We start from the raw sequence: 24,780 nt of genomic DNA, 5'->3' as shown, positions 1-24,780 counted from the left end.
CTAGTCTATTCCATTGGTCTATATGTCTATCTTTATGCCAGTACCACCATTTTGATTACTGCAGCTATTAAAACTGGAATAAGTTTTAAAATCAGGAGGTGTGAGTCCTCCAGTTTTGGTCTTTTTCAAGATGGTTTTGGCTCTTTGGGGGTCCCTTGATATTCCATAGAGTTTTAGGATGGATTTTTATATTTCTGCAAAAAGGTCTGTTGGGATTTTGATAGGGATTGCATTGAATCTGTAGAATGCTTTGCGTAGTATGGACATCTTAACAATATTGTCTTCCAGTCCGCGAATGTGGGATATATTTCCATTTATTTATGTCTTCTTTCTTTCAGCAATGTTTTGTAGTTTTCATGGTAAGAGTCTTCACCTCTTTGGTTAAGTTAATTCCTAGGTAGTTATTACTTTTGGTGCTATTTTAAATGGAATTATTTTCTTAATTTCCTTTTGGGATCATTCATTGTTAGTGCATAGAAATGCAACTGGTTTTTAATGTGTTGACTTTGTATCCTGTTATTTTACTGAATTCATTCATTGTAACTCTAATCATTTTTTTGTGTGGAACCGCTAGGGTTTTCTACATATAAGATCACAGCATCTAACAACAGAGATTAATATTACTTCTTTCTTTCCAGTTTGGATGCCTTTTATTCCTTTTCTTTGCTTAATTGACCTGATAGAATTCCCAGTATTATGTTGAATAGAAGTGGTAGAAGTGGCCATCCTTGCCTTGTTCTGATCTTAGAGGAAAATCTTTGTCTTTCACCATCGCATCTGATGGTGACTGTGGGTTTTTCATGTATAGTTTTTATTATTCCTAGTTTGTTCAGTGTCTTTATCATGAAAGGTTGTTGAATTCTGACAAAAGCTCTTTCTGCATGAAGTGAAATGATCGTGTGATTTTCTTTTCCCTTTCATTCTGTTAATATAATAATTACGTCGGTCAATGTTTGTGTGTTGAACCACACTTCCAATCCAGGAATAAATACCACTTGGTCATGATGTATAATCCTTTTTATATGCTGCTGAATTTTGTTTTTGTTGAGGATTTTTACATCAATGTCCATAAGGGATATGGGTCTGTAGTTTTCTTGAAGTGTCTTTGCCTTTGGTATCAGGCTTTAAGGAATGACTTAGGCAGTGTTCTCGCCTATTCAATTTTTTAGAAAAGTTTGAAAAGGACTGGTGTTAGTTCTTCTTTAAAAATTGGGTACAATTCATCAATGAAGCCATCTTCGTTAGGCTTTTCTTTGTTGGGAGATTTTTGATTACTGATTTAATCTCTGTATTAGTTATAGGTCTATTCAGATTTTCTATTTCTTCATAATTTAGCCTTGGTAGTTTTGTGTTTCTAGGAATGTGTCCACTTTATCTAGCTTATCCAACTTGTTGGTATGTAATTGTTCATAGTTATTCTCTTACAATCCCTTTTATTTCTGTTGGATTGGTAGTAATGCCCCCATGTTTCATTTCTAATTTTAGTAATTTCGGTCTTCTTTTTTTCTTAGTCCATCTATGAAATGGTTTGTCGACTCTGTCAATCTTCGCAGAAAAACAATTTTTGGTTTCACTGATTTTTCTCTATCCCTATTTTGTTTATCTCTGCTCTAATTTTTATTATTTATTAAAATATAATACTTTTATTATGTCCTTCCTCCTGCTGGATTTGAGTTTCATGTATTTTTCTTTTTCTAGTTCCTTAAGTTGTAAAGCTGGCTGTTGATTTGAGCTGTCTCTCTCTCTCTCTCTCTCTTTTTAATGTAAACATTTATAGTTACAAGTTTCCCCCTTGGCTCTGCTTTCGCTGTACCCCATAAGCTTTGGTAAGAACTACTTTTGATTCTCCACCTCATAGGACTGCCAAACGTACCGCCTTCAGGGTGCTTTCTCACCACATTCATTGGAGCAAGCTATTTTAAGAACCTCCATTCATCCGCTGCTCTGTATCCTTCAGTTCCAGGAAATTTTCTTGCATTATCTCTTTAGTAATTTCCTCTCTTTTCACTTCTCAATTTCTGGAACCCGTTTTAGTTGGATGTCAGGCATTCTGGATCCAGCCTCTCATGAATTTTACCCGTTTCCTCCTGGTTTTTTGCATCTTTGCCCCTTTGTTTTACTTTCTAGGAGGTGAGGTAGAACCGCATTGGCACCCCTTCTTGTCAGTTCCCCGAAATCCTCTTTCCCTGCTCTGCTAGCCAATTACCATCTTTAGCTTTTATCTTCCAAAACTGTGTTGATTTCTCTTACCTGCTTTTATTCCCTCTTCCATTCTTTCTCCCTTCCTCCACGCCGCCATCAATTCCTATATAAGTTATGCTGATAAAGTGAAAAGGCCTGTTCACAGAGCTCTCCCCAGAAGAATGGGTAAAGAGGCCCACATGCCCACCTGCCCTGGTTTCCTGCCCCCACAGCCTGTCTCTTGCTGTATATATGCATAGAAAGAAATGAAGACAGACTGCAGTGGGTTGAATTGTGTCGCCCCAAAAGATATGTCCAAATCCTAACCCCCAATACCTGTGAATTTGACTTTATTTGGAAATAGGAGTTTTTTGTAGATGTAATGAAAGATCTTAAGATGACTCAGCCTAGAGTTAGAGTAGGCCCTAAATCCAATGACTAGAACCCTATAAGAGAAAGGGCGGAAAGATTTGAAACATAGGGACTCAGGGGAAAAGACCATATAAAGACAGAGACAGAGACTGGAGTTATGCTGCCACAAGCCAAGGAACACCAAGGATTTCTGGCAAGGAAAAACTGTCACCTAGAACCTTCAGAGGAAGCATGGCCCTGTTGACACTTTGATTTTGGACTTCTGGCCTCTAGAACTGTGAGAGAATACATTTCTGTTGTTATTACCCACCATTTTATGGGAATTTGCTACGGCAGCCCTGGACGCTAAAGATAGAGCTAGATTCAAATTGGTGTAACTTTGAGCAATTCACTCTACGTCTTGATACCTTAGCTTAGTTCCCACCTTCAAGAAATGGAAAGCAAGACAAGAACATCCTCTCACAGGGTTGTTGGATATTATAATAGCATGCCATAGGACTCCCTGGAAGGGTGCTGAAACCCAGATTGCTGGTCCCCAATCCCAAATTTGCTGGATCAGTAGGCGTGGTTGGGGCCTAAGAACCTGCATTTTAAACAAGTTTCTAGGTGATGCTGATGGTCCCAGGAACACACATGTAGAAACATGGCTGTAGAGGATCCAAGAACTGGGCCATTTAGCAAAAAGTAAACTCCAGAGAAACTAAGAAGAGCTAAGAGAAGAAACAGAGGGAACAAGCAGGAAAGCCATTGGATTGTGTGTTGAGAGGGGGTTTAGTAGAGAATTAAAAGAGTGGTTTTCAATCAGGGATGACTTTGCCTCCCAGGGGACAATGGCAATGCTTAGAGGCATTTTTCATTCATACAACTGGGGGATGGGGTTCTACGGTCTAGTGGGTGGAGGCCAGGGATCCTGCTACATACCCTTCAGGGCACAGGGCAGCCCTACGACAAAGGATCACCTGATCCTGTATGTCAGTGGGGCTGAGATTGAGGAACATGAACTTAGAGCACTGGTTCTCGCATCTCGCTGCACATTAGAATCACCTGGGGAGTTTTAAAAGGTCTGACCTCAGCCCACTATCTCAGACTCTCAGGGATGGGACCCAGGCACCTGGTGATTCCAACGAGCAGCCACGGTGAGACCCACTGACTCAGAGTTGAGAGCAGTAGTTTTCCACACCAAGATCTCGCAGGAGCCGTGTTGAAAGCAGATTCTCATTCAGTGGGGCTGGCCTGAGATTCTGCATTTCCAATAGATTGCGCCTGGGATGAGAACATTGGATACCATCCTGGGGCTGTGGGAGTCACTGGGAGCTAAGAGAATGCTGGAGAAAAGCTTCTAAATCCTTTCTCTGCCTTTTGAGATGTAAATCTACCACCCAACACTTGTTTCCTCCAGTGTTGTCTTTTTGAAATACACACTTTCAAGAGCTGCTCCCTCTCCAGTCCCTGTGGGAGGAGAAGGGCTTGATCTTGTGGGCCCCTTTGCTTCCCTGAGCACTACTGCCTTGGGTCATAAAGACAGCAGAAGCTTGTTTCTCCTCCAGACAAGGGACTTCAAAGAACAAATCTAGGTTGCCCAGTCACAGGGACAAACCCCCTCCCCACTCCTCAATGCCTTTCCCTGAGCAGATCCCAGCCTTTTATTTAAGGGGAGTGAGTCCAGTTCACGCTGGGCCCTCTGGCTGATTGCAGCACCGTTACTGAATAAAACCTGTCCTCATCCCTTTACCAACTAGTGTCTGGTTTTGTTGATTATTGGTGGAGGGACCCAGAGGAATAACTACCTCAAGCTCCATCTCATCCACCTTCCCATCTTCTGTCTGGCTCCTCACTGGCCAATGGAAGCCAGAGAGCTCTGGAGGCTATCACCCATCCCCCCCCCCCCCCCCCCCCGCCACCCCCCCCACCCCCCCCCCCCCCCCCCCCGTGAAGAGCAGGCGGGGAAGGATGCAGGGGTGGAGGGCCCATCTGGAGGGCAGCAGAAGGGCTTCCTCTGGGGTCCCCTCACTGCAGTCTAACAACAGTCATGCCACGTCATCACCAGATCTTAGCACCGTCCTGAAAAGGCCCCACTTCTGGAGAATGTGTTTCCAAGGATCACACCCCCTCTGCCACTCAGCTATCTCAGCCACACTGAGACATCTGGGCTTTCGGGCTGACTTCTGACATCAACCTGAAGATGTACCATTCATGCCTCTCAGGCCCACACGTTAAGGCTCTGAAGTTATTATGTCTGGCCCAAACCCAAATTTCAGCCAAGGGAAGTAGCAATCTAGTCCAAACCCCAGCTTTCAGTTCCAGGATGACTGTGGGAGCTTGAGGCCAAGCTAAAACCAAGGACTCAAAACGTCTCCTGATTCTGCAACTTTAGGAAACCCCCTAAAACTCCCAGTGGGCGACTGGGGGCTCTAGATTTGGGGGTGTGGTTTCCCTCCTGGCATGTTCCCAGCAGCCTCCCCGGCCTGCTTGTCTCCTCCCTTTGGGGACAGAAACAGGAAAAAGGAATTCCTTGGAGAGAAGCTGGGAACAATGGGCTGCCCCCTTCATGGGGTGGAGAGTATTTTAAATCCAGAAAGGAAAACAAAACTGCACTGTTAGAAGGTGAGACAGTGGTTCCCCTGGAGAGAGGGAACTGAGAAGGGACCAGCTGGGTGCTGGTTACATGGGACTAGCTCAGTTTGTGTAAATGCATTACAATGTACATTTATGATTTTGCACTTTTCTGTATGTATGTTATGTTATGCTACCATTATTATTATTATTTTTTAATTCAGTAAGGCTTTGGAGAACAGTCTGGCAGTTACTCAACAGGTACAAAAGGTACATAGAGTTATCATATGGCCCAGCAATTACACTGCTAAGTAGTTACCAAAGAAAAATGAACTTATGTCCACACAAAAACTTGTACATGAATTTTCATAGCAGCAGATTCATAATAGCCCAAAGTGCAAATGGCCCAAATGCCTGTCAACAGATGATTGGATAAATCAAATGGGGTCTATCCACGCAATGGACTACCATCTGGCCATAACACGGAACGAAGTACTGATACCTGCTTCAACATGGATGAGCCTTGAAAGCATTATGCTCCGTGAAAGAAGCCAGACACAAAAAGACAAATATTAGATGATTGCATTTATATGATATACCCAGAATAGGCAAATCTATAGAGACAGAGAGTAAATGAGTGGGTGCCTGGGGCTGGGGGGAGATGAGGAATTTGGAGAATAACAAATTAGGGGTACAAGTTCTCCTGGCCTAATGAAAATGCCCTAAAATTGATTGTGGTGGTGGTTGGACAACTGCTTATATACCAAAAGCCACTGAATTGTATGTTTTAAATGGATGAATTGTATGGTGTGGGAGTTATATCTCAATAAGGCTGTTATAAAAAATTCAGTGGGGCATCAGTGGTAGGAAGGATCCAGACCATCAGAAGGAACACCTGCAGGGCTACACCAGGGCCGACCAGGTGACCCCAGCTGTCAGGCACACACAGGTGGTCTGTTGGCTTCTTGGGCCCGGGAAGACGGGATCGCAAACTGAGGTGGAGAATCTTGAATGTGGGAAATGTAGACAAAATGGGGTCCAACCCATTGGCTCCCTAGAAAGGGATCCTGAAATATGGATGTGGGTGGAAATAGTTTATTTGGGAAGGGATACCGGAAGGAAAGGAAACCAGAACAGGAAATGAGCAATGGAGACTCAGTCCCACCTCAGGGCAAGGGAGCAGGGCGTTTATACTCCATCCCAGGGTTGCTCCTGGGGCCTCACTGCCTCCCAGGACCTCACCGGGCACAGGCTGAGAGCCCGCGGGTGAGGAACGGCTGGTGTCCTCACTGAAACACTGGGCATGTGCCACATGAGTACCCAGGGATGTGGGAGGGCAGCTCTCAGGCACTGTGGAACCCTGGGTAAGCCCTGCGCCACAGGCCTCAGTTTCCCTATCTGGGAAGTACACAGAGAAGGTGATGAAGGCAGCGTTCTCCACACTGTACCCCTCGGGGGACACTGGCAACGTCTGCAGACATTTTTGGTTGTCACATGTGGGTGGCGGGTGCTTCTGGCATCTAGTGGGAAGAGGCCAGGGGCGCTGGTAAACATCCGACAATGCACCGGATGGAAGTCCATGAGAGAGTTATCTGAAGTGTCCATAGGGTTGCGGTGGAGAAACCTGGGCAGCGGGGAGCTAAGAGTGAGTTCCAGCTTGAACACAGCAAGCCCTGAGTACACCCAGACAAAGCTGACCTGGTGCCAGTCAGGAATAACGGTCCCCTCAGCTGGCCCAGGGCCACGGCTGCCCAGCTCCAACCCTGCTTAAACCTTTTCTTTTCCCACCCCCATGACACTAGAGCCCCCCCATTGGGCAATGTGGACAGAAGCTAGGACCATTGCTAGGGCCTGGAGCTAGTCCTAGAGGCCCCCACTCCTCACCTGAACCCCAGCTTTTGAGGCAGTGTGATTCAGAGACAAGAGCAAGCTTTGGGTCACACACACCTGAACTCAAGTCCCAACTCTGCCACTTACCAATGGGACCTTGGTCAGTTACTTAACCTCCCTGGGTGGGGGTTCAGGGGGAGAAGCAGCCCAGCTACAAAGTAGCAAGTGAGCTTTGGAGCGCCTGCCCTTGTAGCTTTCAGGTGGGTACTCATATGGAACTCTTGGTTTTTCTGTGGCTAGCCCCTTAATACTGAAGGTCCCTCTCTCCATCTGGCAGTCCCGAGAATCTCCTCATCATGGCCGGCTTCTGCTCACCTGGAGCCTGGATGACTGTCTCGTTAAGAGGTATCCCAGGCTTGGGTCATGGAATCAACTTTTAGCTCAAACCATCCCAAACATCACCCCACAGTGGATGAATACCCATCTAGCCATTTTTGCATGATGTAGTGTATGAGAAAAAATGTAGGTATGGCTGCTATAACAAAGACCAGTGTAGAAGTGTATTTCTCTCTCATGTAAAAGTCCGCGTATAAAGTCATCCAGAATAGGACAGGTGACTCCATGATGCAGAAATCCAGCGACACTCTCTTACTTGGCTCCCCCATCTTCACTCATGGCTTCCACCTCATGACCCAAAATGGCTGCTCCAGCTCCTGTTGTCACAACTGCATTCCACCAGAGGGAAAGGCATAACCCCAAAGTGGCACAATTGACTTCTACTAGCTTGGTCACAGGACCACACTAACCACAGGGGAGGCCAAGAAAGGCAGTCTTCAATTGACTGGGGCATGAGCCAACTAAAAATTCTCTTTCAATGTAAGAAGATACTGGGGTCAGCTAGTAATTTCTGCCACATCTCACAGAAGAACAGAGAAAAATTTCATTTTATTTGTGTGCCTGGATGAAACCTCAGACCAAGTGGTGTGAGGAGAAGACCCCCAAACCCTAGTAGAGTAATGGACAAGAGGCTGGAATAAGGAAGAAGTACCTTTGGAAAAGCTGTCAATGTTTTTCTTTTGTTCATCAACACACATGCATCAAGCATTAGCTCTGTGTCCAACAGAAGCAGGTGCTCATGGGTGGAGCAGAAGTGGGGAAACACCTGGTTGTTTCCAACTGACATCATTATCAATTTCTTGCATGTCTTTCTTCACTCGACCTCTATTTACTGAGCACCTACTATATGTCAGGCCCAGGTAAGGATACTGAGAAGGAAACAAACCCAGCCTGACCCTGAAAGACTCTCACAATGAATCTGCAGTACCCACAAGCCACATGGGAAAATCCTTCTGTTAGGATCGTGCCTACTGGCTGCGGGGTGGGGTATGGCAGTGCCCGGCCTGAGCCCCGGGCCCCTGCCCCCCCATGCTGTGGCCCCACCCCCCTTTTCTGACATCCAAGGCCTGGAGCAGGCACCTTTGGGCCTCTCCTAGAGGCAGTGGCATCACCTAGAAGAACTGCCCCTGGGCATCACCTAGAACTTTCAAAAATGCTGCCGGGGTCCCACCTCGGACCATTTCATTCAGAGTCTCGGGGTGGGGCTGGGCGCCGGTCTTGTGAGAAAACGTCCAGGAGATTCTAATGGGCAGCTGGGGTGAGGGCTCGTGGGCCTGGAGGGAATGTACCAAGGTCAATCGGGGATGAATTTTTGTCTTCTAGATCAGGTGGGAGCTGAGCAGGAGTGGACAAGGGCCACTGGACTGGGGTTCATTGGTGTTTTGGGGGGTTCATTCATCAGTTATGGATAGCGGGCCTACCATGGGTCACGCACTGTCCCGGGGCTGGAGCGGGGGGCGGGAAGGGGACAGTGAGGACCTGCTTTCATTCTGGTGGGGGACCAGACGGTAAACAAAGATGCCACCTGGACACTTTCAGAGGAAGACGCTCAGCTGAGTGACCTGCCGAGTGAACTGGGGCACAGAGCTACTCAGATATGGCATTTGTTCCCTAGAGCCGCCGTAACAAACTACCACAGACTGCGAGGCTTAGAACAACAGGTCCCACGGTGCTGAGGCCAGAGGCCCGAAATCAAGGGGTGGGAAGGGTTGGTTTCCTCTGGAGGCTCTGAGAGAGAATGTGTCCCACTCCTGTCCCGACTCCTGGGGGCCGCCATCAGTCCCTGCCATCACTTGGCTTGTGGATGCATCATTCCAGTCTCTGCCTCCGTCTAACGTGGCCTCTCCCTTGTGTCTTCACGTGGCTTTCTTCCTTTTCTCTGTGTATATGTCTTGGATATATTTGGGGAGGATCATGGACAAGGCTGGACCTCCTGGCACCCAAGCAGGCGGGGTCTAGGCCTACTGAGGTCTGGGCATTAACCAAAGTATGACCACACTTGGGATCTATCTGGGAAAACCCAAGCTTCTGTATTTCCACAGCTCTCTAAGAATTCAGTTCAACGTTCCGATGTGAACGCTGAGTCAGCACCTTGCTGCCGGTTACAGAGAACAAGCAGCCATAGCTCTTGCCTCTCAGAGCTCTGAATGAGATGACCAGCGACCCCAAGGCTGGATGGACGTGGCCAAGGTACCCTGACGACTCAGTCCTGGTTTCTCAGACTCACTTGGTCGTCACGCCTCCAGGACACGGCATTTATCATTCATAATTTTAGCTGAGTTTTCTTTTGGAAAAACCCCTGCTATGCAGGGAGGCCTCACCCTGAACTTGATTGGTCCAGGCACGGCCTCTTCTGCCTAAGGGACTCAAGGCCCCGCCCTCTGCTCCCACCACAGCCAAGGGGGCTGTCACTCAACGCGCTTGAGGGTCCACTGCACATGGGATCTCAACAGTTACCCCACACCCTTCTGACGCGGCGAGGCCAGGCTTGTCGGCCTCACTTTGTCAGATGGGAAGAAGCTGAGGGCCAGAGAAAGGAAGGGAGCAGCCGGCGGCCAGAGCTGGATGACACAGAGCCAGGCCCTTCGCGGCCAGTGTCTTCACTCCGCCCTGGACCCCCACTGCCTGCATCCCATCCCCGTGACACTTGTCAGAGAGTAACCACGTCCTGTTGCATCCTGCTTACAGCTCTCCAGAGGCTTCCCATTGTCCCCACAATCCAATCCCAGCCGAAGGCTCGGCAGGACATAGCCCTGGAGACCCCAATGTGGCTCCTGCCACCTTTCCTGCCTCACTGATGGGAGACCGCACTGCCATCCTACATGCTTACTCCTGCCTTGGGGACTTTGCTCTTGCAAGTCCTCTGGCATGCTCCTCACACATGTGGACGTCTCTCTCTCTCTCTCTCTCTCTCTCTCTCTCTCTCTCTCTCTCCTTCCTTCCTTCCCTCCTTCCTTCTTTTTTAATTTTTTATTTTATTTTAGTGGGGAACAGTGTGTTTTTCCAGGACCCATCAGCTGCAAGTCAAGTTATTGTTTTCAATCTAGTTGTGGAGGGCGCAGCTCACTGGCCCATGTGGGAATCGAACTGGCGACCTGGGTGTTATGAGCGCTGCGCTCTAACCATGGAGCCAACCGACCACCCTGGACATCTCTTTCATATCCTTCATGTGGCACTTCCTGGAGCAGCCACAGTTGGTCCCACAAGAACCTCTCAGCATTCATGGTTCCCATGCCTACAAACACCCTCCATTGTTTGCAGGGGACACTCTCTCCCCTCCGATATTTGTAAGCCCAGCAGTGGGCTGGTAAATCCCCTAGGAGCGCCCCACCAGTGATTTTCAGGACTTGGTGTCTACACGCCCCCAGGTGGGTGGGTAGCTCTTCTACAAAGTGCCCTGGGGGTCCCCAGCAGGACTGAGCCCCGATGGCCCACAGGTCGTGTGCTCAGTAGCACACCCTTAACCAGCTTCCTCCCTTCCCTGTCTCCCAGCTCTGTTTCCTGTGATCCCCTCACATCCTTGCCTTGGAGTCACCTTCTGGAATGATTCACAGCAAGATACTTCCTCAGGGGCCTTCCCTGCCGCCCTATCAATAGGGGGCTGATTGTAGCCCCAGGAAACACATGTCCACATCCTAATCCTTGGAACCTGAGAATGTGAGCTTATTGGGAAACAGGGTCTTTGCAGATGTGATCCAGAGACTAGTAGTGTCCTTATAAGGCGAGGAGAGGACAGACCAAGAGAAGGAAGAAAGCCACGTGAAGACACAAGGGAGAGGCCACGTTAGACAGAGGCAGAGACTGGAATGATGCATCCACAAGCCAAGTGATGGCAGGGACTGATGGCGGCCCCCAGGAGTCGGGACAGGCGTGGGACACATTCTCTCTCAGAGCCTCCAGAGGAAACCAACCCTTCTCACCCCTTGATTTCGGGTCTCTGGCCTCAGCACCGTGGGAGCTGTTGTTCTAAGCCTCGCAGTCTGTGGTAGTTTGTTACGGCAGCTCTAGGGAACAAATGCCATATCTGAGTAGCTCTGTGCCCCAGTTCACTCGACAGGTCACTCAGCTGAGCGTCTTCCTCTGAAAGTGTCCAGGTGGCATCTTTGTTTACCGTCTGGTCCCCCACCAGAATGAAAGCAGGTCCTCACTGTCCCCTTCCCGCCCCCCGCTCCAGCCCCGGGACAGTGCGTGACCCATGATAGGCCCGCTATCCATAACTGATGAATGAACCCCCCAAAACACCAATGAACCCCAGTCCAGTGGCCCTTGTCCACTCCTGCTCAGCTCCCACCTGATCTAGAAGACAAAAATTCATCCCCGATTGACCTTGGTACATTCCCTCCAGGCCCACGAGCCCTCACCCCAGCTGCCCATTAGAATCCCCTGGACGTTTTCTCACAAGACCGGCGCCCAGCCCCACCCCGAGACGCTGAATGAAGTGGTCCGAGGTGGGACCCGGCAGCATTTCTGAAAGTTCTAGGCGATGCCCAGGGGCAGGGATGGCTTCAGACATCTGATTACACTGGATACCCATTTATTAAGCGTTCACCATGTGCCACGCATTGTGCAAAGCACTGTATGTATGTGAGGAAGGATGGTTATCATTCCCATTTTACAGCCGAGGAGATGCAACCCTAGAGACATTAACTGACCTTGTGGAAGATGCTGATAGATATCCATTGAAAGCCATGTGCTCCATCCTTTATAAAAATAGGATTGTAGTAACAACCAAAATGCCCATCGGTAGATGACTGGATTAAGAAACTGTGGTACATTTATACAGTGGAGTATTACGCAGCCATAAAGAAGAAAGAAATCTTACCATTTGCAACAACATGGATGGACCTAGAGAACATTATGTTAAGTGAAATAAGTCAGACAGAGAAAGATAAGTACCATATGATCTCACTTATTTGCGGAATCTAAGGAAAAGAATAAGTGAATGAACTAATCAGAAACAGTTTTGGAGACAAAGAGGAAAAACTGAGGGTTGCTAGATGGGCGGGAGGGGTGGAGGGTGGGGGGGAGGGTGAGGGGATTGGAGGGCAGTCGGTGACCACAGGATGGCCACGGGGTTTGAAAATTAATCTGGGGAACGTAATTTAGTGGTTACCAGAGGGTAAGGGGGTTGGGGGGTGGGAGATGAGGGTGAGGGGGATCAAATGTATGGTGATGGAAGGGGAGCTGACTCTGGGTGGTGAACACACAGTGTAATTTATAGATGATGTGATACAGAATTGCACACCTGAAATCTATGTAATTTTACTAACAATTGTCACCCCAATAAATTTAAATAAAAAAAAAAAGGATTGTAGTGAAGCACACAACTGGACTGCATTTCCCAGCTTCCCTTGCACTTGGCTGTGGTCATGTGACCAAGTTCTCTGCAGTGGCATCTCTGCCTCTTCTGGGTTCTTTAAGAGATCTACCTCCTCCAGGTTCTCCTTCCTCTTCCAGTTTCTGGGCATGGAAGACAACAAGGTCTCAGGGCATAGTGGGAACCACCTGACAGAAAGAGCCTGGGTTCTTCCAAGCGGAGAAGAACTGCCCCGCCAGCTTCCACACCAACCCAGGGCCATTAAATGAGCAAGAGATACATGTTTGTTATGTTAGGGCTTGGAAAAGGTAAGCTGTGTGTGTGAAACAGCAGCCTGGCCCAGGCGGTTTAGCAATGGTCCGCGTGTGGCAGAGCAGAATTTGAACCCGGCTGTCAGACTCCAGGACTGTGAGCTCTGACTCGCTCTGGTGCCCCCAGCACATCAAGCTGCGGTTAGTTCTCTCACTTTGCTGGCTGCAGCCACGCTCGACTGCGGGTAGGTTTTGAGTGAGGGGTTCAGCACACTGCCACCTCCGCTGCAGAAGGTAGAGCCAAGGCCATTGCACCGCTGCCACTGTCTCTGGGGCTGGACAGGGCACAGAGACTCCTGGTGGTGCTGCCAGCCAGGCTGGGACTCCTAGCTTGAACCGTGATGCTGTCAGGACGAGGCTGCCATCCCCCACCCGGCCACCCGCCCCTCCCAGACAGCACTGCTACCCCCTCTTCACATGCTCCCAGCAGGGAACCCTCAGCAAGTCTGCCTGGGCCCCAGGCACCTGCGCACAAGCACATAAGTGCCAAGGTGGCAGGGTGGGGACTGATTTGGGCATTGCTGCCCATGTGCCTGGAGCCACCACTCCTCCCCGCCCCCAGGCTTTGGTGCTGAGGCAAATCCCCCCTCTAGGACCCTTATTTCCTCCCCGCTATCCTCATTTCTGGCGCCTCTTCCCGCATACAGATGCTACATTTCATGACTTGTGTTTGGATATAACTGACCACCCACAGGGAGGGGTTTCAGAGGTGGGGGTTCTGTTTCTTCCAGGGCTCCTCAGCCCCCCACAGGTGTGGGGGCTCTGCACACCTCTACCTGCTGACAGTCCTTGCGTGCCAGCTGGGTCAGGGTCCACATGGATTGGGGGTGAGTGGCTTTGGTCCACCCCTGTCCCCAGCAGCTCCAGACCCAGCTAATGTGGTTTGCACATAGAAAAAGGAAGGCACCAAGAGGCCAGGGACGCAGTTAGGGTCATTCCTCCCCAAACAAGTGGGTGGCAGGTGTGGGGTGAAGGTTCAGCCTTCAGTGCATCCAATGGATGATGGGCAGCAGGTACCCACACCCCTCGGATCCCTCCCCACCTTCCTGCCCTACCCGCAACAGCACCACCTGCGCCTCCTTGCTGAGGACAACCCTCACACCTTGCCTGTGTGTTCCCAGAGCCAGAAGCACCTGGGGATTCCTGTCCCTGCTGGGACAGCCACTAAACGCTGGCTGATGGTGGGGGAGTATAAATACCCCCACTCCCTCACCCAAGTAGAGACTGACTGATTCACTGTAACCTCCTCTTATGGGTTGACTTGTGTCCCCGCTCCCCCAAATCCACACATTGAAGTCCCAACCCTCAGTACCTCAGAATGTGACTATTTGAAAACAAGGTCGTGGCCCATGTAATTAGCTATGGTGAGGTCACACTGGAGTAGGGTGACTCGTGTCCTTATAAAAAGGGGAAATGTGGGCACAGACACGCACACAGGGAGCGTGCCCTGTGAACGTGGGAGGGAGGCTGCCACAAGCCAGGAGCTACCAGGAGCTGCGAGAGAAGCTGGAACAGATCCTTCCTTCCCGCCTTCAGAATAAGCACGGCCCTGCCGACACCTTCATCCTGGAATTCTGGCAGCCAGAACTGGGACAAAAAATGTCTGTTTAAGCCACTCCGTTGGTCATGGCAGCCCTAGGAAGCTGCCACACCTTCTGTGGGACTTTTCCTGATATCACATGCCTGTGTGGCCTTCCTCCCCCACGGTATACCTCCTCACCCTCCCTGGGGACACTGCCAGGTACCTCACGTTCACCTGAATCATTGTCACAGGGTAGGGTCTGCTTCCGGGATATCCCACCTAAGACAATGGGTTCAAAGCATGATGGAACATCACCAGGAACAGAGAGACTGTAAGTGTGCTGACTGGTTACCGGGTAGACTGAACCCCACTTAAAGGGGGCAGCCAGCCACTGTTTAGCTCCTGCCATGCGGGGCCCAGGCTCAATGTTACCTAACCTTCCAGTTTCTCAAGAGAAACCAGAAATGTGGATCTCAAAAAAAAAACACCTGTGACATCTGAGTTTTAAATATTGGCAATTAACTCCATTGACTCCATTTGTTTGTTTGTTCTTTTAAACGACTCGGGTCCAACCCAAACATGTCTGGAGACCCGATGTGGCCTTTGGGCCCACACTTTGCAACCTCGGGTTAAGAGCTTGGCCGGGACGGCACACCCCAACTGTATGTGGTGACAAGAGCTCTTAGCCAGGGATCTACTCGTGGTTCTACCATTTGTTGGCAGTGTGCATCTGCTCAGAAAAACAAAACACCTCTCCAAGCCTCCGTCTCTTTTCCTGTGAAATGGGTACTATCTCATGCACCTTGCTTACCTCCTGGGGTGGTCAGGAAGGTGGATGGACATAATTTCTTTAACAATGTCCTGAGCATGTGGGCAAATGCTAACTCTCTGAGCCTCCCACCAGCCCTCAGCAGGAGGTGCCGTAACCATCCCCATTTCATACACGAGAGAACTGCGGTTGAGAGGTTCAGCAACTCCCTGAGATCTCCCAGCGGACAGGCAGCGACCTAAGCCTCAGACCCAGGCAAGCTGACTGCCCAGTCTGTGCTCTTAGCCATTGCAAGTGCCTGCCTGTCAGCTTGCATTAAAATAAAACACTCTACAGACTGCTTTTTCTTTGCTTTGCTGCTGCTGCTTCTTTTTTTGGTACATGGATTGGGAAGGATGGGTTGGTGGCTGCTGGTCTCCTCCTAAGGCGCACTCTCTCAGACAGCAGCTATTGCTCCTGGGAGGAACCCAGCATCTGTTGACATGGTTGCTAGGCTTCCTGACCAATCTGGACAGAGGCCAGTGTTGGGCCAAAACAACCCGCCACCCTTTCTCCTCAGCGAAGCATTTCCCGTAAGTGGCGGCTCTCTGCCTGCTGGCTCACAATATTGCCTGGCTGGCAGCCAGGATATATCTGGGCTCCTCCTCCAAGAGGCCAGAGCCGCCCAAGCCACCATCCCAATGTGTGTCTGTGGTGTGTGTGTGTGTGTCTGAGGAAAACCTGGATCCGGACCACACCCCTGGGTGGGAACAGGCCTCTGTCCTGACTTGTAACATCCTTATCTGCACAACTGGCAGAGTCGCTCTCTGCACATCTCTTCATTCACTTACTCACCAGGCAGGTGCCCAGTGCCAGCACTGTGCTAGGTGGATAGAGGGGCACCTGCTCTTATAGAGACAATACCCTAGTGGGGAGAGCAAGACTGCTAAATAAGAAAACAAGATAGAGAGCTGGAAAGTGCTAGAAAGAGGACAATACATGTCTAGATCCCTGACCCTAGAGAGGGACTGAGTCATTGGGTGGGATATGAGCAGGAAAGGCGTCTCAAAGGGAAAGCTCGTATTTTCAGTCCTAAAAATATCTGGAGGGCAGGGGAAACAGCAGGTGCAAAGGTCCTGGAGTAGGAGGGGGCTAGGGGATTTCCGGAAATCTTAGAGCTTGGTCAGTGTTACCAGAGCATGACGATAGTGGAGGGAGAGGTGGGTCAGCTTGGCAGGTCCCCACCAAGCAGGGCCTGGGGAGGGCATGGTGGTGGGGGCCATCTTCTCTAGTGGGGGGATCACCTGACTGGACCTCCAGTTCCTAGGCGAGAGACCAGCATTATAATCTTCTAGGCACTGGACCCATGGGCGAGACCTGCCGAGCTCCCGCTACTCCCAGTGGATGTGAGCTGTAAGAACCACTGCCCGTGCTCCCAGCTTCCTGAAGAAAGGTGCAGGCTTGCTGTGGGCATGACATTTCTGCCCCTTGTCCCAGACCTCGAGCAGCAAGAGGCTTTCTCTGACCCATCTGCCCACTCCTCTTTGGCCTGGCAGACAGCGTTTGCTTGGAGGCCCGGCAGGGCACATCAAAGCGTGGCTGTCCTTTCTGTTTCCTGGTGTGGAATTTCCCTCCCAGGGGAATGAACGGCCAGTTGGCCTAGCAAAGGCCTCCAGCACCAGGCAAGGGCAGACTAGAGAGGGAACCAGTTTCCAGCACAGACAGGAAGTATCACAGGGCTGCAGACAGGGGGCCTCAGCGGGGATGGGCAGCCAGGACAGACCACACAGAGGGGACAGGAATGGCAAGTGCAGTGAGGACAGTCAGGGCACAGCACCTCTGTGCCAGACACAGGACACAGATCAGTCCATTAATCCTCACACGGCCCAACCAGGGGGGAGCTCGTATCATTAAGACACCGCCAGTGGGGAAATGGAGTCACAGATCTGATAACCAACTAACTCCCAGGCCATGGCCAGCTCCCAGCCACACACATTCTGCTCCTTATCCTGAGGGAAAAGGGCAGTTGGCACAGAGGGTGAGGAATCGAGGGCAGGGTGTGTGTGATCAGAACTGGGGCTGGTAAAGGCCCTGAGCTGCTCCCGTTCCCCCATCAGGCAGGGTGGCAGCCGAAGCCCCCAGGCCTGTCATTCCCGGGTCAGCAGCCACCGCTCACCCTCAGCCCGGTACACCCACGGGTGGCATTCCCTAAGATCCCGCCAGTCCCTAAGACCTGCCCATCTGGCCTGGCCCTGCCAGTCACCTCAGGTACGGTTGCCAGATCTAGCAAGTAAAAGTAGGGGAGCCCAGTGAAATTGAACTTGAGATAACAAATAATTTGTTAGTATAAGTACATACCATGCAATATTTGGGATACACTTATACTAAAAATAATTATCAATTGCTTATCTCAGATTCGAATTAACCTGGGGAACCTGTATTTCCTCTGGCAACCCTGTGACTCCAGGCCAGGGTGCACCCAGACCCACGAGGCCTGTCACTGCCACCCTGGTGCTTGGGCAGCTGCCCCTGCGCCTCTCACCCTTCCGCCTCTTGCAGAAGCTGTGCCCATGTGTGGGGACAGAGCCCCAAAAAGCAGTTTCCAGGCTCTCGGCCTCACATAGAAAGGTGCTGGCTCAGGCAGTAAATGGCCATCGACTGTGATCAAATGGCCATCAGCTGTGGCTAGTTGGCCGTCAGCTGTAACCAGTGAGCCATTGGGCACTAATATAACTGCCGTGGCTAGGCTAGCAGGAAATGGGGGCTAGCAAGAAGATGGTGGCTGAGCTGGCAAGTGCGGATTGCAGTTAGGATGGTGGGTTGCGGACAGTGTGGATCCAGCCTCCAGTGAGAGTATAGTGCCGCCAGCGAGAATATAGTAGTATGACTCCCCTACCTATGGCTCCGTGGGTGTTCCTTTTTGGCCTCACCCTATCCTGCGTTCTTATGTGGGGAGCGGGAGCAGAGACCCCGCAGGCCACCCTGCATGACAAATGGCGCAGCGAGCAGGGTCCCCCGCAGGACACCATGGCAGAGTGCTCCTTCCACCTGTCCTTCTCCACCCTGGCAGCCAGGGCAGGGAACCCAGGAAGGCAGCGCAGAGGGCCAAGAAAAGAAGGTGGGGCCCTCCGTGGGCTGCCGTCAGGGCTCCCATTAACCTTGCTGGGGGCAGATGGTGCACAGGTGAGCCCTGGGTTTCTACCCACATCGACCTCAGTTGTTTCTGGGCCTCCATTTCCCCATCTGTGAGACTGGAGAGAACGGCTGGCGTGCACATTCCCAGGTCCTTTGCTCACTCACTCACCCACTCACTCACCCGTCTACTCTGTGCTGGAAACACTGGTCCAGGCAAAGGGGTGCAGCACTTACAGGGGTACAGCAAGACACATAAGGCGCCTGCCCTCTTTGGGCCAACATTCAAGTCGTAGATGGATAAAAACAACCAAAAAAATAAAATAAAGTCACAAGGGCATTTTGAAAAGTGTGCTACATGCCACCAAACAGAGCTGCCCTGTCCAGCCTGGGAGCCGTGAGTCACGATGGAGCCCTTGAAATGGGGTGAGGCCAAAAGGAGAGCAGCTGTCTGTGTAAAACACACACTGGGGTTGGAAGGCCCCGTAGGCAAAAAAAAAAAGTAAAATACCTTTTCATAATTTTTAAATCGCCTACATGTTAAAACAATCATGGTTTAGATATAGTGGGTTCAAGAAAAGTATGATTATAATCAATTTCTCCTGTTTATTTTTACTTTTCTAGATGTGGTTACTAGACAATTTAAAATGACACATGTGGCTCACATTACATTTCTATTACTAGAGAGTGATTGGATGGGAATTCGAAAGGAGGACAGGAAGTCACTCTGAGCCCCAACATTTAAAAAAATTGTATGCACAAATTTAAACAAAGGTAAACAGCATAATAAACCTCCATATAGTCATCCCAATTCAAAATTCTCAGCTCATACAGCCTATCTTTTTGCACTGATACATTTCCTACTTCTCCCTTCCATATGATTTTGAAGCAAACCCCAACATCTTATCATTTCACCTTAATATTGTGGTATGTAGCTCTAAAAATGGACTCTTGAAAGTCCACAAGCAATTCCACTCCTATGTAGGTACCCAACATGTCCACACAAAACATATGGGAGTGTTCATAGCAGCATTATGCATTTTAGCCAAAAGGGACAAATAGCCCAAATGTCCATCAACGGATGAAGGGATAAACAAAATGTGCTATATCTATATGACGAATATTAGGAACGAAGTACCAATACAGCCTACAACATGGATGGACCAGGCACACATGTTCGGTGAGAGAAGTCAGATGCAAAAAACCATGTATTGTATGATTCCATTTATATAAAATGTCCAGAATAGGGAAATCCAGAGAGACAGAAAATAGATTAGTGGTTGCCAGGGCCTGTGGGGTGATTGCTAGTTAGTACAGTTTCTTTTTAGGGTGATGAAAATTTTCTGGAATTACAGTGGTGACAATTGCACAATGTTTTGAATATACCAAAAACCACTGCTTGTTACTCTTTAAAAGGGTAAATTTTATGGTATGCGAATTACAGTAAGTCCTCACTTAACATCAATAGCTTCTTGGAAACTGTCACTCTAAGGAGAATGATGGATCATGAAACCAATTTTACCACAGGTTAATTAATATGAAAAAGAGTCAAGATCCCACAGCAGGTTTCTGGTCACAAAAACATCACCAAACTGCTAAATAAAGACCCAAACCGTTTCTAATATTAAACATCGAAATCAATATGAGCTATACATAAACTTAAGAAAGAGGAATAAAAACAAGTAAAATCATGATTTTCCAACATGCTTAGTTCAGTTCAAGGTCATGGGATAGGAGGAGTCTATCTCAGCAGCTCAGGATGCAAGAAAGGACCCACCTTGCACAGGACACCCTTCCATCGCAGGGCCAGACATGTCCACACTCAATCTGACTGGGACAATTGATACACAACAATTCACCGCACTTGCACATCCTTAGCGAGTTCCCAGAGAAAACCCACACAGACACGGGGCGAACAGGCAAGCTCCACACAGACAGTGACTCAGGCTGGGAATCCATTTTTTTTCTCATTGATATTATAACAAAACAACGTTGCACAAAACGATGTTATTCGAGGAACCGCTGTATCTCTCAATTTTTAAAAGGCAAAATATCATATCATGCCTTAAAAAATGAACAATAATCCTCAGTATTATCCAACACCCTGTCAGGGTTCAGTCTCTGATTATCTCATAAATATTTTTATAACCCAGTTTGTTCGAATAGCATCCTAACAAAGCCCATACCTAGCATGTGAATAAGTCTTTTTAAACCAGAAGGTCCTTCTCTCCAACACTTTTCTTGCAACATGTTTGTGGAAGGACCTAGGCCCTTTGCATCTTCCCACACTGCATTCTGTTGCTTCCCTGGGTGGGAGAGGCCGTATTCTCAGCCTGCCTGTCACCCCAGCTCACCCCAACCTCAGGGGCAGGTGGAGAGATGGCCGACAACTTGCCAAAGAAATAGTGCTGCCAAGTTGGGCCTGGGAAAGAATCAGGACGCCAGGTGAATCAGAAGGTCTGGGCCTTACTTACAAACTCCGCTGACTGAGTGGTGGTGGTTGTCAGAGAGACCAGGAGGTCCTCAACAAAAACGACCCTTCCCATGTCCTCCTACCTTTCCACTTGGCACGGATTACGCAGAGCCCTTCCAGCCTGCAGCCAGGGCTGTTCCTGGCCCTGTGAGGCAGTGGGAACAGGAAACCTGGGAATCTGCCTTCAGCCAAGTGACTTCCACCCTCGCTGTCCCATCAGGTGGACGCTGAACTCCCCTGCTGGCCCATAAGGCTTTGCAGGGGAGGAGCGGCTGCCCCCGGCAGGCTGGCTCCCGCCACGCTCTCTGCTATTGTACCCTAGCCAGGCGCGCCCATTCTCAGAGACTCTCAGGGCCTTTGTACCAGCTGTTTCCTCTGCATCGATGCTCCCCCACCACAGACACCAATTATTCACAGGGCTGAGAAGGTGGAGGCTCCAAGCGACCCTTCCTGACCCCCTCCCTAATGTCCCACCCAACGTGAGTGAAGGATCCAGGAGCATGCACCATAGCAAGGTGAACCAGGTCCTGACGACAGCCCACGGAGGGCCCCACCTTCTTTTCTTGGCCCTCTGCACTGCCTTCCTGGGTTCCCTGCCCTGGCTGCCAGCGTGAAGGACAGGTGGAAGGAGCACTCTGCCATGGGCACAGCTTCTGCAAGAGGCGGAAGGGTGAGAGGCGCAGGGGCAGCTGCCCAAGCACCAGGGTGGCAGTGACAGGCCTCGTGGGCCTGAGTGCACCCTGGCCTGGAGTCACAGGGTTGCCAGAGGAAATACAGGTTCCCCAGGTTAATTCGAATCTGAGATAAGCAATTGATAATTATTTTTAGTATAAGTGTATCCCAAATATTGCATGGTATGTACTTATACTAACAAATTATTTGTTATCTCAAGTTCAATTTCACTGGGCTCCCCTACTTTTACTTGCTAGATCTGGCAACCGTACCTGAGGTGACTGGCAGGGCCAGGCCAGATGGGCAGCTCTTAGGGACTGGCGGGATCTTAGGGAATGCCACCCGTGCGTGTACCGGGCTGAGGGTGAGCGGTGGCTGCTGACCCGGGAATGACAGGCCTGGGGGCTTCGGCTGCCACCCTGCCTGATGGGGGAACGGGAGCAGCTCAGGGCCTTTACCAGCCCCAGTTCTGATCACACACACCCTGCCCTTGATTCCTCACCCTCTGTGTCAACTGCCCTTTTCCCTCAGCATAAGGAGCAGAATGTGTGTGGCTGGGACCTGGCCATGGTCCAGCCGTGACAAGCCCTCGAGGCTGCCTGCCCCAGCTGTGATCCAGGCTCCAGCATCCAGCCATGTCAGTTCACACTCAAGCTCCTGCCTTCTGGTCCAGGGCTTCTGGGGTCCCATCTGAGGGGAAGGGCTGTGCACAGTCCTCTGTCCCAGCTGCCATTTGTCCCGGGTACGTGCAGTGTGGGCCCCACAGTACATGCTCAGGAAACAGCCAAATGAGCGGGATATGCAGCTCCCGTTCCCCCATGAAAACAGATGCCCCTCAGCAAAAGTAGTAATTCCGGCATGAGGCTCACGTCCAGTGTTCTACATAGCCCATGGGGGTTCCTAGGATCCCAGGCCCTTCTGTTGATGACCACAAGTCATTGTCATTAGGGTCACTGTTTTCCAAGCCTCTACTCTGAAGAGGTTGTTGTACATGTGTTTTCTCTAGTTGTGGTATCATCCCTTCTGGGTAGGGGTAGGTGCAGCCCCATTTTATAGATGTGGAAACTGAGGCCAGAGTGGTAAATCCCCTGCCCAAGGCCACTCAGACAAGGAGTGGTGGGGCCACAGTCTAAGCCAAGCCTAGATGTTGACTTCCAAAGGCCACCAGAGGCCAGGGGCTGCCTGAGCCTGGAGCCCCTTCCCCGAGGTTGTTCTGGCTCCAGGGCCACGGCTCAGAGATGAAGCTGGTCCTTGCAGCTCTGCTCCCCAAACTCCTCCTGGGCACAGGGTGACTCATGTCAGGATTGCAGTGGCCATATCAGTGGTATCAGTGTGAGGGGAGAAGGTCAGTTTTTCCCAAAAGTGTCTGATCCCAAGAATTCCCCAGAGTGCATATTAAAAGCAGATTCCCAGGTCCTGGGCCTGGAGATTCAGAAGCCTGGAGCAGGGCCCTGGGATCTGCCTTTTAATCAGCAGCCCCAGATGAACCCACTGCAGCTGGTTTCAGAGCCAATGATGAATTCCCTGCAAAATTTTCAGGCACTCTGCCCACCCCCAAAATTCTGCAAAGACCCCACAGAGGGCCATCTGGGTGTGTGCGCAGAGAGGACACTTTCTCCCAGGAAGGGAATGCTGGACCTCCTAGGTCTGGCCCCACCATCTGTATCCTCAGTGTGGGGACACAGCCAGAAGTGCAGCTTCCAGGCTCTCGGCCTCACGTGGAAAGGTGCTGGCTCAGGTAGTAAATGGCCATTAACTGTGATTGGATGGCCATCAACTGTGGCTAGTTGGTCGTCAGCTGTCACCAGTGAGCCATTGGCCACTAATATAACTGCCGTGGCTACGCTAGCAGAAAATGGGGGGCTAGCAAGAGCGGATTGCAGAGAGGCAGATTGCAGCTAGCAAGTGAAGTTGGTTGGCAGAGAAGTGGACGGCAGGTTGCGGATAGTGTGGCTCCTGCTTCCTATGTCTCCAACCCAGCCACCAGTGAGAATATAGTGGTATGAATCCCCTATCTATGGCTCCGTGGGTGTTCCTTTTTGGCCTTGCCATATCCTGCGTTCTTATGTGGGGAGCGGGACCAGAGACCCCGCCTGCCACCCTGCATGACACTTAGCCTGTGCCCCAATGTGGATAGTTGGGGGGTAGAATGATATAACCCCGTGTTTGTGGAGTGACCTCCACATAGTGGGATCTGTGGCTGTTTCTCGAGGCACCCCGAACCCAATGGCTGACAATGACAGTTTGTTCCCAAAGGGGGCTTCCAAAGGGACTTTCCTACCTCCTCACCCCCTTGGGGATTCTCTGAGCCCCAACTTAACAGATACCAACACCTGGTGATTCTGAGGGTAGGAGAAAAAGCCCCTAAATATTCTGCAACGGCTTCTCACCTCCACCTGTCCGCCCACTCACCTCCCACCCCCCAAGCAGCTGGCGCCCAGCCTCTCAGTGTGACACTCTTCTGTGCCTGGAGCTGGCTTTGGGCTGGAAGAGCCAACAGGCTTTTTTAGGAAACCAGGCTTTGGTGGTTTAGATCCTTACAGTTCAAAGGGTGGTCCAGAGGCCAGCAGCGTCAGCATCACCGGAGAGCTGGTTAGAACTGCAGCATCCAGGCCCCACCCAGACCTCTGATCCCTAAAGATGGAATTCTGTCGGCAGGAGAAAGCACACACCTGGCAGGCCTTTTGTGGGGTCAGTTTAGGGAAGAAAGGGGCAACCTACCCAGGGAACAGAGCTTAGGCAGCTTTGTGCAGTTCTGCTTGCTACTCCCCTTTCCTCCCCCCACCCCGGGCACACCCCAGGCTGGTCACCTCTGTCAGGGCCAGCAGTGGGTGAGTTGTTGTAGGGACCTGGCCCACAGGCAGCTAAGCTAGCAGGCAGTCAAGGTCTCCCAGCTCCATGGGAACGCTGCTTATCAGACAGCCAGTTCCGTGCACTAGCCAGCAGTCAAGGTCTCCCGGCTTCTCGGGATGCTGTATGCGTGAGAGCAGGCCTGCAGTCCTGCCGGATGACTTCTCCCGTGCAATGCTCTTTGTTTGCTGTACCCATATAACCTTGCTTCTTCTCTGCCTGCATGCGGAGTGCTATCCTTCCGGCCGGCAGCCACTGGAGACTCTCCCCCATCAGTAAGTCTCAGTAAAGCATAAACTCAGCCACCTGATGTGTACTTTGGGCTTGTGGCTTCTCAGGCACACATCTTGTAACAATACGGACCCTTTCCTGGTCACCAAGGATAGAGGACAGGCCCCTACTGCCTGTGGCAGGACTAGGGGC

General features: G+C 50.5%; 1 protein-coding gene across 3 annotated transcripts in view; it reads right to left on the bottom strand.

Moving 5' to 3' along the window:
• CIITA (class II major histocompatibility complex transactivator) overlaps positions 1 to 21,015 on the bottom strand; it is a 92,381-nt gene extending 71,366 nt beyond the window's left edge. Inside the window, exon 1 of one of the 3 annotated variants that reach the window (XM_033101147.1) lies at positions 20,919 to 21,015. The gene's annotated coding sequence lies outside the window, so the exon portion shown is untranslated. The remainder of the gene's footprint in view (positions 1 to 20,918) is intronic. The other 2 variants (XM_033101143.1, XM_033101142.1) reach the window with 2 other exon arrangements.
• Positions 21,016 to 24,780: the final 3,765 nt, after the last annotated feature.

This window comes from Rhinolophus ferrumequinum, assembly GCF_004115265.2.
Source record: "Rhinolophus ferrumequinum isolate MPI-CBG mRhiFer1 chromosome 15 unlocalized genomic scaffold, mRhiFer1_v1.p scaffold_54_arrow_ctg1_1, whole genome shotgun sequence".
Lineage (NCBI taxonomy): Eukaryota > Metazoa > Chordata > Mammalia > Chiroptera > Rhinolophidae > Rhinolophus > Rhinolophus ferrumequinum.
This window is presented reverse-complemented; position numbering and strand designations above follow the sequence as displayed.